This window comes from Petaurus breviceps, unplaced genomic scaffold, assembly GCF_028583685.1.
Source record: "Petaurus breviceps papuanus isolate PSGF00001 unplaced genomic scaffold, PetGlider_PUasm1.0 90686, whole genome shotgun sequence".
NCBI lineage: Eukaryota > Metazoa > Chordata > Mammalia > Diprotodontia > Petauridae > Petaurus > Petaurus breviceps.
This window is the reverse complement of record NW_027187309.1, coordinates 8848616-8859517: the sequence shown is the minus strand read 5'-3', so window position 1 is coordinate 8859517 and position 10902 is coordinate 8848616.

Sequence of the window (10902 nt, the reverse complement as noted above, 5' to 3'; positions counted from 1 at the left end):
TTCTGTGTGAAACAATGGCCTTCCATTTTTGTGGAGCAACTCATCTACCTAAAAGGAGTTCAATGCTACTTTTTCCGAATAGATACCAATCACCAGTGTGTGTCATGGAATTGCATTGTATTTAAAACAAACAAAAAATTACGGTCTTACACAACAAAAATTTGAATGAAAATATCATTTGCTAAATCTGACATCCAAATTTTAAAAACATAAAAAAATAAAGCTGTGTTTCTCAAATTGTAAGGACTGATTGACTTACAAGCATTAGATAATTTGTAGAGCTGCTTAGTCTTTTAATTCACTGACCTTAGACACATGGTCAGAATGGAATGGAATGCACATAAAGGCAGTGTAGCCTTATTAGATAAAATCAGAGAAGGCTATAGTTGGAGAGGCTCTTACATATTGTCTTACTTATTTTAAAATTATAGTGTTTTACAAATGTGAGATATGATTTGTTTTATAATAAAGAAGAAAACTAGATTGACCCAGAGAGACCAAGTTAAAAAAGAACAGGACCAAGACTACAAACATTTTTTCAGCCTAAGTCAAAAGATAGACAATACTAACAAAGAAATCCCTAGTTGCAGTGTCATTCTGGCTTTTAAATGTTTACAAAAATGATTAAGAATCAAAACTACAAAATTCTCTGTTGTTTTTTGCTCAGTTTCTACATTTAGAATTAAAGTCTAATATTTTAGATGGGGAAGATTGACTTTCTTTTCTGTGTACTTAAAACAATACTTTCTTTTGGCTCATTTTATTCCCATTCATAATTTTGGACAGAAATAAATCCCAAGGAAATTAAGATCATGTAGTTTATCTAGGGAGAGCTGATATTGTTGACAATTAAAGTAGACAGTATGATGTGACTTTAAAGGATAGAAATCTTTGAAATGAAATCATTCTTCGAGAGGGAAAGAAAGCAAAAAGGAGGAGGTAGAAAGGCACTAATTTCCACCATCAGTCTCAACAGACTCAAAGATTCACAGTATGTTTTGTTCTAACCTGGAGTGGTATATCCATAGTTTAAGTCCTTTATTGTCCTAGAGAGACAGATGCTGTTATAGCCAGTACTTACCTCATCTCCTTAGGATCCCTGAAGCAATCAACCAGCCAATGAAACATAAACAAAGGACTTCAGTTTGTCACCCTAGGGTTGATTCTTGCTTTCAGTTGATTCTTCTTTATTAGGAGCCAATTTGTCTCTCATTCAGACTCCCAGACAACTTCTTAGTGTGGCACTTTCCCCCATTTTCTTTTCTTTCTTTCTTTTTTTCTTTTTTTTTTTAAAAGCCCTCAGGGTTAAGTAACTTGCTCAAGGTTTTGTGTGGCTACTTATTTTTGTGTGGGTGCTAAGTATCTGAGGCCGGAACAGATTCCAGGTCTCCTGACAGTGGGGCAGGAATTCTTACTCACTGCGCCATCTGGCCGCCTCTAAGCTATTGGAGTTAAGTAACTTGCTCAAGGTTACACGGCCAGTTATTTTGTGTGGGTGTTAAGTATGTGAGGCTGGAACCGAATCCAGGTCTCCTGACTCTGGGGCTGGCACTCTTACTCACTGCGCCACCTGGCCGCCCCACTTTCCCCCATTTTCATAGGAGACACACTTTTCCCTATTGTCACATTTTAGCTTTAGCAGGCTCAGAGATTCCATTCGCAAGGAACTTCAACTTCCATCTTGCATTTTTCCTCGTCCTTGAGTCTCTTGGCTTCAATATCTATATGTCAGTCTACCTATTCATCTATAGCTATCAACATACATGCACACAGATATATAATGTGCGTGTGTGTGGGTATGTATAGACAGAAATGCATGAAATGTATAAATGAGTCAGATTAACCTTCTTTTGCATTATATAATACTCTTAAAATAAATTTCAAGAATCCTTCACAACTTCTTCCTGAATGATGAATCTTCTGCCTGGTTTTTTAGCTCTGTATTTTACTTTTTCTTTTATGACCTCCAACTGGAGGCTGCTTCTTTTCTTATCTGACTTTTAATTTTTTCATCCATCTCCTTCTTAGCCAACTTACTCTCTTGTACAGGAACTGAAGATGGGAGCTCTAATATCAAAGGATCATAAGATCAGAGATTTAGAATTGAAAGGGATCTTGTAAAATATCTAGTCCAATCTTCCTTCACCCATTTTTATTGCTAAGTAAATTGAATTTCAAAAAGTTTTAGTGATTTTTCTATAATCAGAAATGTTTCATCATCAATACCATTATAAATCAGTGCTGTTTTGCCAGTGGCAAATTACCTAATGGCATTCAAATATGGATACTTCTAAGAGAGGCCACATGGTGTAGAATGTTGAGTTCCAGATCAGGAACCAAGAACACCCAAGTTCACATTTAGCGTCTAACACTCAACACATGACTTAGGGCATTTTTTTTTATCTCATTCAGTCTTAATTTCCCCATTTAGAAAATGAGGAAAATGACACCTGTAAAATTTAACTGACAGCATTGTTTAATACCTCAAATAAGATATGTGTAAAGTGTTTAACAGACTTTAAGTTTTGTATACATGTTATTATATGGCAAGATACTTGCCCAGAATTATATAGTTAGAAGGGGCCTGAAACTCGGGTTATATCCTAGACCTTTAATGTCACACTAACTATATTAGTATGAAACAACAACACAAACTCAAGTAGAGTTTTAAGATGTGGGTGACAAATAGACTTTGAAATTTAAGAGTGTTTCATATTAAATAAAATAAAACAAAAATTTGAAGCCTTCAAGAGAAAATGATTTGAGAAAATTGAATGGAAATAGAAAGGCATACACCATTTTTTCTAGTTGTAAATGGTATCTTCAAAAAATTGACCACTTACTAGGGTATAAAACCCTCACAGACAAGATGCAGAAATGCAGAAATATTAAATGCATGCTTTTGAGACCATAATTCAATAAAAATTATAATCAATTAAAGTGTCATGGGAAAAAAGAATAAAAATTAATGTGAAATCAAATAATCAAATCCTAAAGATTAAGTGGATCAAAGAGCAAATATGAGAAACAATATATACTTTCTTTAAAGAGAATGACAAAAATGAGACAACATATCAAAATCTGTGGGATGGAGTCAAAGCAGTAGTTAGGGGAAAATTTATATTACTAAACAGTTATAGGAATAATATATGTTCAACATATACATTCCTATTAAAAATATTTTCACATTATTCATGTTGTATAGAAGAATTAGAACGAATAGGAGGAACCATGAGAAAGAAGCAAAGCAATAAAAATATTGATATGGTACCTCAAAGTTATTTTGATTTGCATCTAACTAATCAATAGTGATTTAGAGCATTTTTAATTTGTTTTTATTTGACTATAGATAACTTTAATTTATTTTTCTGAAAGTTTCCTGTTCATATCCATTGATCATTTATCAATTGGGGAAAGAATTTTATCCTTATAAATTTGACTCACTTCACATATTTTAGAAATGAGGCTTTTATCAGAAACAGTTTTTGTAAAAATTTTTTCCCAGTGTTCTGCTTCCCTCCTACTCTTGATTGTATTGGTTTTGTTTGTGCAAAATCTTTTCAATTTAATGTGATCAAAATTATCCATTTTGCATTTCATAATGTTTTCTATCTCTTATTTCATCATAAATACCTCCATTCTCCATAAATCTGACAGATAAATCTATTCCTTGCTCCGGTAATTTGTTTATAGTATCAATCTTTATATCTAAAGAATGTACCCATTTGGATTTTATTTTGCTATACAGTGTCACACGTTGTTCTTATGCTCAGTTTCTGACATCTATTTTCTAGTTTTCCCAGCACTTTTTGTCAAATAGTAAGTTCTTATACCAAAACAGGCATCTTTGGGTTTATCAAGCAATGGATTGCTATAATCATTGACTACTGTGTCTTGTGTGCTACTGGACTTTGTTGGTAATATATGGAAATTCTGATGATTTGTGGGGTTTGTTTTATATCTTGCAACTTAACTAAAATTATTAATTATTTCCACTACCCTTTTAGTTGATTTTCTAGGCATCTCCAAGTATACCATTACTTTCTCTGCAAAGAGTAATAGCTCTGTTTCCTCATTACCAATCTAATTCCTTCAATTTCTTTTTCTTCTCTTATTTCTATAGCTAACATTTTCAGTACATCATTATATAATAGTGATGATAATTGGTATCCTTGCTTCCCCCTGATCTTATTGGGATGACTTCTAGCTTATCCCCATTAACATAATACTTACTAATGGTTTAAATAGATACTGCTTGTCATTTTAAGGAAAGCTCCATTTATTCATATGCTTTCAAATGCTTTTAATAGGAATAAGTGATATATTTGCCAAAAGTTTTCTTTTCTATATTTATTGAGATAATATTTTTTAATGATATGGCCAATTATTCTGATAGTTTTTCTAATATTGATTCAACCTTGGTAAAAATCCTTGGTATAAATCCGACCAGGTCATATTGTTTGATCCTTATGATATATTGCCATAATCTCCCTATTAATATTTCATTTAAATTGTTTGCATCAATATGCATCAAAGAAGCTGCTCTTTACAATTCTTTTTCTGTTTTGACTCTTTGTAGCTTAGGTATCAGCACCATATTTATGTCATAAAAAGAATTTTTTTAGAACTCTTTCATTGGCTATTTTCCCCAAATATTTATGTTATGGCAATTAAATATTTTTTTTAAATATTTGGTAGAATATTCTTGTGAATATATCTGATATTTTTTCTTAGGGAGCTCATTGAGTGCTTGCTAAATTTATTTTCCTAAGATAGGTTTATTTACATATTCTATTTCTTTTTATGTTAATCCTGTTAAATTTCTTTGGTAAATATTTATCAACTTCACTTAGACTGTAAAATTTATTGGCATATAATTGAGCAAAATAGCTCCTAATAATTTCTTCATTCATAATGAATTCACCCTTTTCATTTTTTTATACTGGTAATTTGTTTTTTCAAACAAATCAAGTTGCTTATCTAGCTTATTTTCTCCATAAATAAGCTCCTACTATTATTTATTATTTTTGTAACTTTCTTTCAATTTTATTAATCTCTCCTTTAATTTTAAGGATTTATAATTTAGTGTCTAATGGTGAATTTTTAAGTTGTTCTTTTTCTTTTTGTTTCCTGACCAATTAATTGATCTGATCTTTCTCTATTTTACTGATGTAAAAGTATAGAGCTATAAAATTTCCCTTAAGTATTGCTTTGGATGCCTCCCTTAAGTTTTGGTACATTGTACTATTGTCATTCCATTTAATGAAATTATAGGTTGTTTCTATGATTCATTCTTTGACACACTCATTCTTTAGAATTAGGTCATTTGATTTCAATGGCTTTTTGATCTATCTTCCCATTGTCCTTTGTTGAATGTAATTTTTATTGCCTTATGATCTGAAAAGGATGCATTTGATTTTTCTGCCTTTCTGTATTTCATTGTGAGGTTTTAATAACCTAATACATGGTCATTATTTGTGTAGGTATGAGGTACCACTGAGAATAAAGGCATATTCCTTTCTATCCCCATTAAATTTTCTCCAGGGGCATGTCACATCTAGTTTATTTCTAAAATCCTATCACCTCCTTAACTTTTTTTCTTATTTTTTTGTGGTTATATTTATCTATTTCTGAGTGGGAGAGGTTGAAGACCCCCACTAGTATAGTTCTGCTGTCTATTTCCTCTTGTAATTCATTTAACCTCTTCTTTAAGAATTTGAATACTATGCCAATTGGTGCATATATGTTTAGTATTGATATTCCTTCATTGTGTTGGGTACTGATATAGTTCCTTCCTTATTTTAATTAAATATATTTTGGCATCTTCTTTGTCTGAGATCATGATTACTACCCCTGCTTTTTTTTTTAAACTTCAGCTGTGGTATAATAGATTCTCCTCGAGCTCCTTATCTTTACTGTGTCTCTCTGCTTCAAGTGTGTTTCTTGTAAACAACAAAATGTAGTATTCTGGTTGTGAATCCCCACTCTTGTCTGCTTCCATTTTGTGGGTAAGTTGTTCTCAATCACATTCAAAGTTATGCTTACTTACTGTGTATTTTCCTCATCCTGTACCCCCACCCTGTTTTTCCTTTTCTCTTTGTCTGTCTCTATGTATCTCCCTTTCTTTCTTTTCCTCTCTACTTCCCTCCCTCCTCCTCCTCTCCCCCTGTTTCTCTTTATGTCTCTGTCTCTGCCTCTCTCTCTCTGTCTCTCCCTCTCTCTCTGTCTCTTTCTTTCTCTGTGTCTCTGTCTCTCTTGTCTCTCTCTCTGTCTCTCTCTCTTTGTCTCTCTCTGTCTCTGTCTCTGTCCCTCTGTCTCTCTGTCTCTCTCTGTCTCTCTCTCTCTGTCTCTCTCTCTCTGTATGTCTCTCTCTCTGTCTCTCTCCCCTTCCTTCCTACCTTTCAACTTGTCCTTACCTGTGTTTTGCTTCTGAACACTTCTTACCCCAGTCTGCCCTCCCTTCTATAAGTCTCCAGCTTTTCTTATGCTTTCATTCTCCTACTTTCCTTTAGGGTAAGGTAAAATTTCTATACCCAACTGATTATGTTATATTATTCCCTCTTTGAGCTAAATTAGCTGAGAGTAAGATTGAAACAATGCCCACTCCTGCCCCAAACTTTCCCTCCACTGTAATCTGTGTTTTGCACCACTTCATGTGAGTTAATTTATCTCTTTCTACTTCTCCCTACCCTCTTCTTTCAGTGCAATCCTCTTTCTCACCACTTAATTTTTTTATATCATCCCATCAAAGTCGACTTATATCTGCACTCTCTATGCATTCTTCTTCTAACTACACTAATAGTGTTACAGACCTTAAGAGTTACAAGTATCATCATTGCATATAGGAATATGAACAATTTAGCCTTCTTGAATTACTAATGTTTTTTTTTAATTTCCTGTTTACCTTTTATGTATATCTTGAGTCTTCTATTTGAAAATAATTTTTTTTTCTGTTTGTCTCTAGTATTTTAATCAGGAATGCTTGAAAGTCCTCTCTTTGATTGAACATACGGTTCCTGCTCCAAAAATTATGCTCTGTTTCACTGGGTAAGTGATTCTTGTTTGTAATCCTAGCTTTTTTGCCTTCCAGAATACAGTTTTGTAATCAGTATTTTCCCCTTGACCTCGGAGTTCTGAAATTTTGCTCTAACATTCTTATAGTTGGGATTGCTTTCAGGGGGTATTTGGTGTATTCTTTCAATTTCTATTTTATCCTCTGGTTCTTGTATATCATGGTAATTTTAATCAATAATTCTTGAAGTAGGATGTGTAAGCCTTCTTTTTGTTCATGGCATTCAGTTAGTTCAGTAATTCTTAAAATATTTTGCCAGAAACTATTTTTGAGGTTAGTTTTTTTTCCAATTATATATTTCAAAGTTATTTCTATTTTTAAATTTTCTCTTTTGTTTAATTGATTTTTGATGTCTGATGGAGTCATTAGTTTTCACTTGTAGAATTGTAATTATTTTTATGAGGTAGAGATTTCATTTTATTTTATTTTTATGTTTTTTTCATTTCTCAAATGCTTTATTAACTTCTGATTTACATCATTCATTTCCTCCAGACTTTGAGTTACAAATTTTCTCCCTGTTTTCCCCCTACAAACCACCCCAAATTAGCAGTCCCAAAGGATATTCCCTCCTCCAATCTGCTCTCTCCCATATTTTCTCCCATACCCCTATTGACTGTTCCAGTAGGGCATGGTGGATCTCTATGACCCAGTGCCTGTGTATCCTATATCCCAATTGCATTTAAAATAGTATTAATAATAGAATATATATACACATACATACACACACACACATATATATATATATATATATAATATATACATATATTTAAACATTTGATTTTAAACTTTGAATTCCTATTCATTCCCTTCCTCCCTTGTCACCCACAGTCACTGGGAAGATAAGCAGTTCAATATAGGTTGTACATGCATACCTAATGCAAAACAATAACATAGTAGATATATTGTAAAAGACTGACTATATTTCCCTCCCTCCTATCCCACCTCCCACTTGTTCTATTATCTACTTTGATTCTATCCCTTTGCAAAAGTTGGTGTTCCCAACTTCCCACCCCCCCAGCCTGCCCTCCCTTCCATCATCACCCCTCTCATCCCCTTCCCCCCCTACTTTCCTGGAGGGTGAGATACCCTATTTATTGTGTATTTCATTCCTTCCGCAATCCAAATTCAATGAGAATAAGGTTGACCCATTCCCATTTGCCTTCCTTTTCTTCCCCTCCATTGTAACCATTTTCCCATGCCTCTTCTATATGAGATAGTTTACCCCATTCTGTCTCTCCCCATATCCTCTCATTATATTCCTCTCTCACCTCTTAATTTCACCTTTTAAGTATGATCCTTCCCTATGAAATTGGTCCTGGGTCCTCGATCTATGTGTACCTGTAAACATATATACACATATTCACATATGTATTCATATGCCCATATACACTCATATATAGAGGCATATATATATATATATTTTTTTTCTATTCCCTTCAACTATTTTCATACTGAGAAAAGTTCCATCAGTTACAATTATTGTTTTTCCATGTAGGAATGTTAATAGTTCAACTTTGATAAGTTATCATTTCTTTTCCCTGCTTATCTTCTCATACTTCTCTTGATTCTTGTATCTGAATGTCAAATTTTCCATTCAAGTCTGGTTTTTTCAGCAAGAATGCTTGAAAGTCCTCTATTCCACTGAATGACGACATTTTCCCCTGAAACATGATACTCACCTTTACTGGGTAGGTGACTCTTGGTTTTAATACCAGCTCCTTTGCCCTCCAGAATATCATATTCCAAGCCCTTCAAACCCTGAGTGTAGAAGCTGCCAGATCCTGGGTTATCCTGATTGTGTTTCCACAATATTCAATTTGTTACATCGTGGTTGCTTGTAATATTCTCTCCTTAATCTGGGAATTCCAGAATCTGGCCATAATATAACTAGGAGATTTGTTTTTGGGATCTATTTCAGGAGTTGTTTGGTGGATTCTTTCAACCTCCATTTTGCCCTCTGGTTCTAAAACATCAGGGCAGTTTTCTTTGAGAACTTACTGGAGGATGATTTCTAGGTACTTACTTTGATCAGAGGTTTCAGGTAGTCCAGTAATTTTTAAATTATCTCTCCTGGATCTATTTTCCAGGTCAGTGGTTTTTCCCATGAGATATTTCACATTGCATTCTATTCTTTCATTTATTCGGTTCTGTTTTACAGCATCTTGATTTCTCATAAAGTCATTAGCTTCCATTTGCTCCAATCTAATTCTGAAGCAATGATTCTCCTCATTGAGCTTTTGAGATTCTTTTTCCATATGGCAAATTCAGCTTTTTAAGGCATTCTTCTCCTCATTGCCTTTTTGAGCCTCTTTTGCCATTTGAGTTACTCTATTTTTTAAGGTGTTGTTTTCCTCAGTCAGGCTGTTGACTCTCATTTCATAATTTTCTTGCATTGTTCTCATTTCTCTTCCCAATTTTTCCTCCATTTCTCTTATCTGCTTTTTAAGGTCCTTTATGGCTGATAACCAGCTCGTATTTTTCTTTGAAGCTTTTGGTGCAGGAGTTCTGAATTCACTGTCTTCCTCCTGTTCCATGCTTTGCTCCTTTATGTCCCCAAAATAGGAGTGTAATGTTGGAATCTTCTGTGTGCTTTGTTTCCTTTGCCTGTTCATGTTGCACCTCAGCCATTTGACCCCTGGGCTATTTACCACAGTAGGACTCTGCCACCAGACAGGGGAGCTTTTGTCCCAAAAGCTGGGGTTGTCTCTGCTGCTGGATGTATTAGATGGGTGCCCTCTTTGAGGCCTCCACATGCTCTGGCAACCTGGGCACATGCCCCAGGACCTATACCCTAGACTGCAATCCAGGTCCAAGCAGTTTCAAGCAAGAGCGATTGCTCCTCAAACTGGTTGCTTGTTCCCCCTACACTCTGCAGGCCAGGAGCTGAAGCTCCCAAGTGGTGCTGACTGGCTGTACTTGTTGCCTCAGCAGCTCATAGCCTTGGGGGCAAAAGCCACTCACTCCTGCTTACTGGGTCCCAAAGTCCAGACTGCACTGACCTCTTACTTTGTCCTTTGCATCTATGTGTTGATAATTTTGGATCAGGCCACAGCTGCTGCTGATCTGGAGGCCCTCAGGCCATTGGCTGGTCAGACCTGTCCTGGGGCTAAAACCTCTGGCTCACACATGCCTGTGCTTGGCTCCCAGAGCACTGTGCTGGCTCCTTCCTGCTGGCATGCCAGGCTGTCCTCAGTGGGAGGTTAGCTTCTCTGTGTCATTTTGTGGGTTCTGCAGCTCCAAAGTTTGTTCAGAGTCCCCTTTTTACATTGATTGGGGAAGGTGAAAGCTGGAAGCCTGAGCTGCTCAAAGGTCCTGCTTCTACTCCGCCCTAAACAGCAATGGTCAACAGGCCTAGTTCAGGGAAAAAGGTCAGCATCCCAAACTTCAGAAAATACACAGGTTACAAGCAGACAAAAAATACAGACAGAGAAACAGATCAGCAGACAGGTTTCCAGCTGTCTTTGTAATTATTAAGCAGTTAATTTCTTCAGATAGCATTTTTACTTCTATTTCCACTTGACCAACTTAATTTTTTTTCTTTTTCCAATTTTTTTATATATGTTTAGTTTTCAACATTTATTTCCACAAGATTTTGAGTTACTAATTTTTCTTCCTGTCTTTCCCCTACTCCCACCCCAAAATAATGAGCCTACTGAATATCTGCTCCCCCAATCTGTTCTTTCTTAAATCCTCTCCCATTGTCCCCTAACTTTCTAGTAGGGAGAGATGGATTTACTATGATTTTTACTATACTCCAGTGCCTGTATATATTATTTCCCAGTTGCATGGGAAAAAAATTAACATTTCTTTTTGAAACTTTGAGTTCTAGA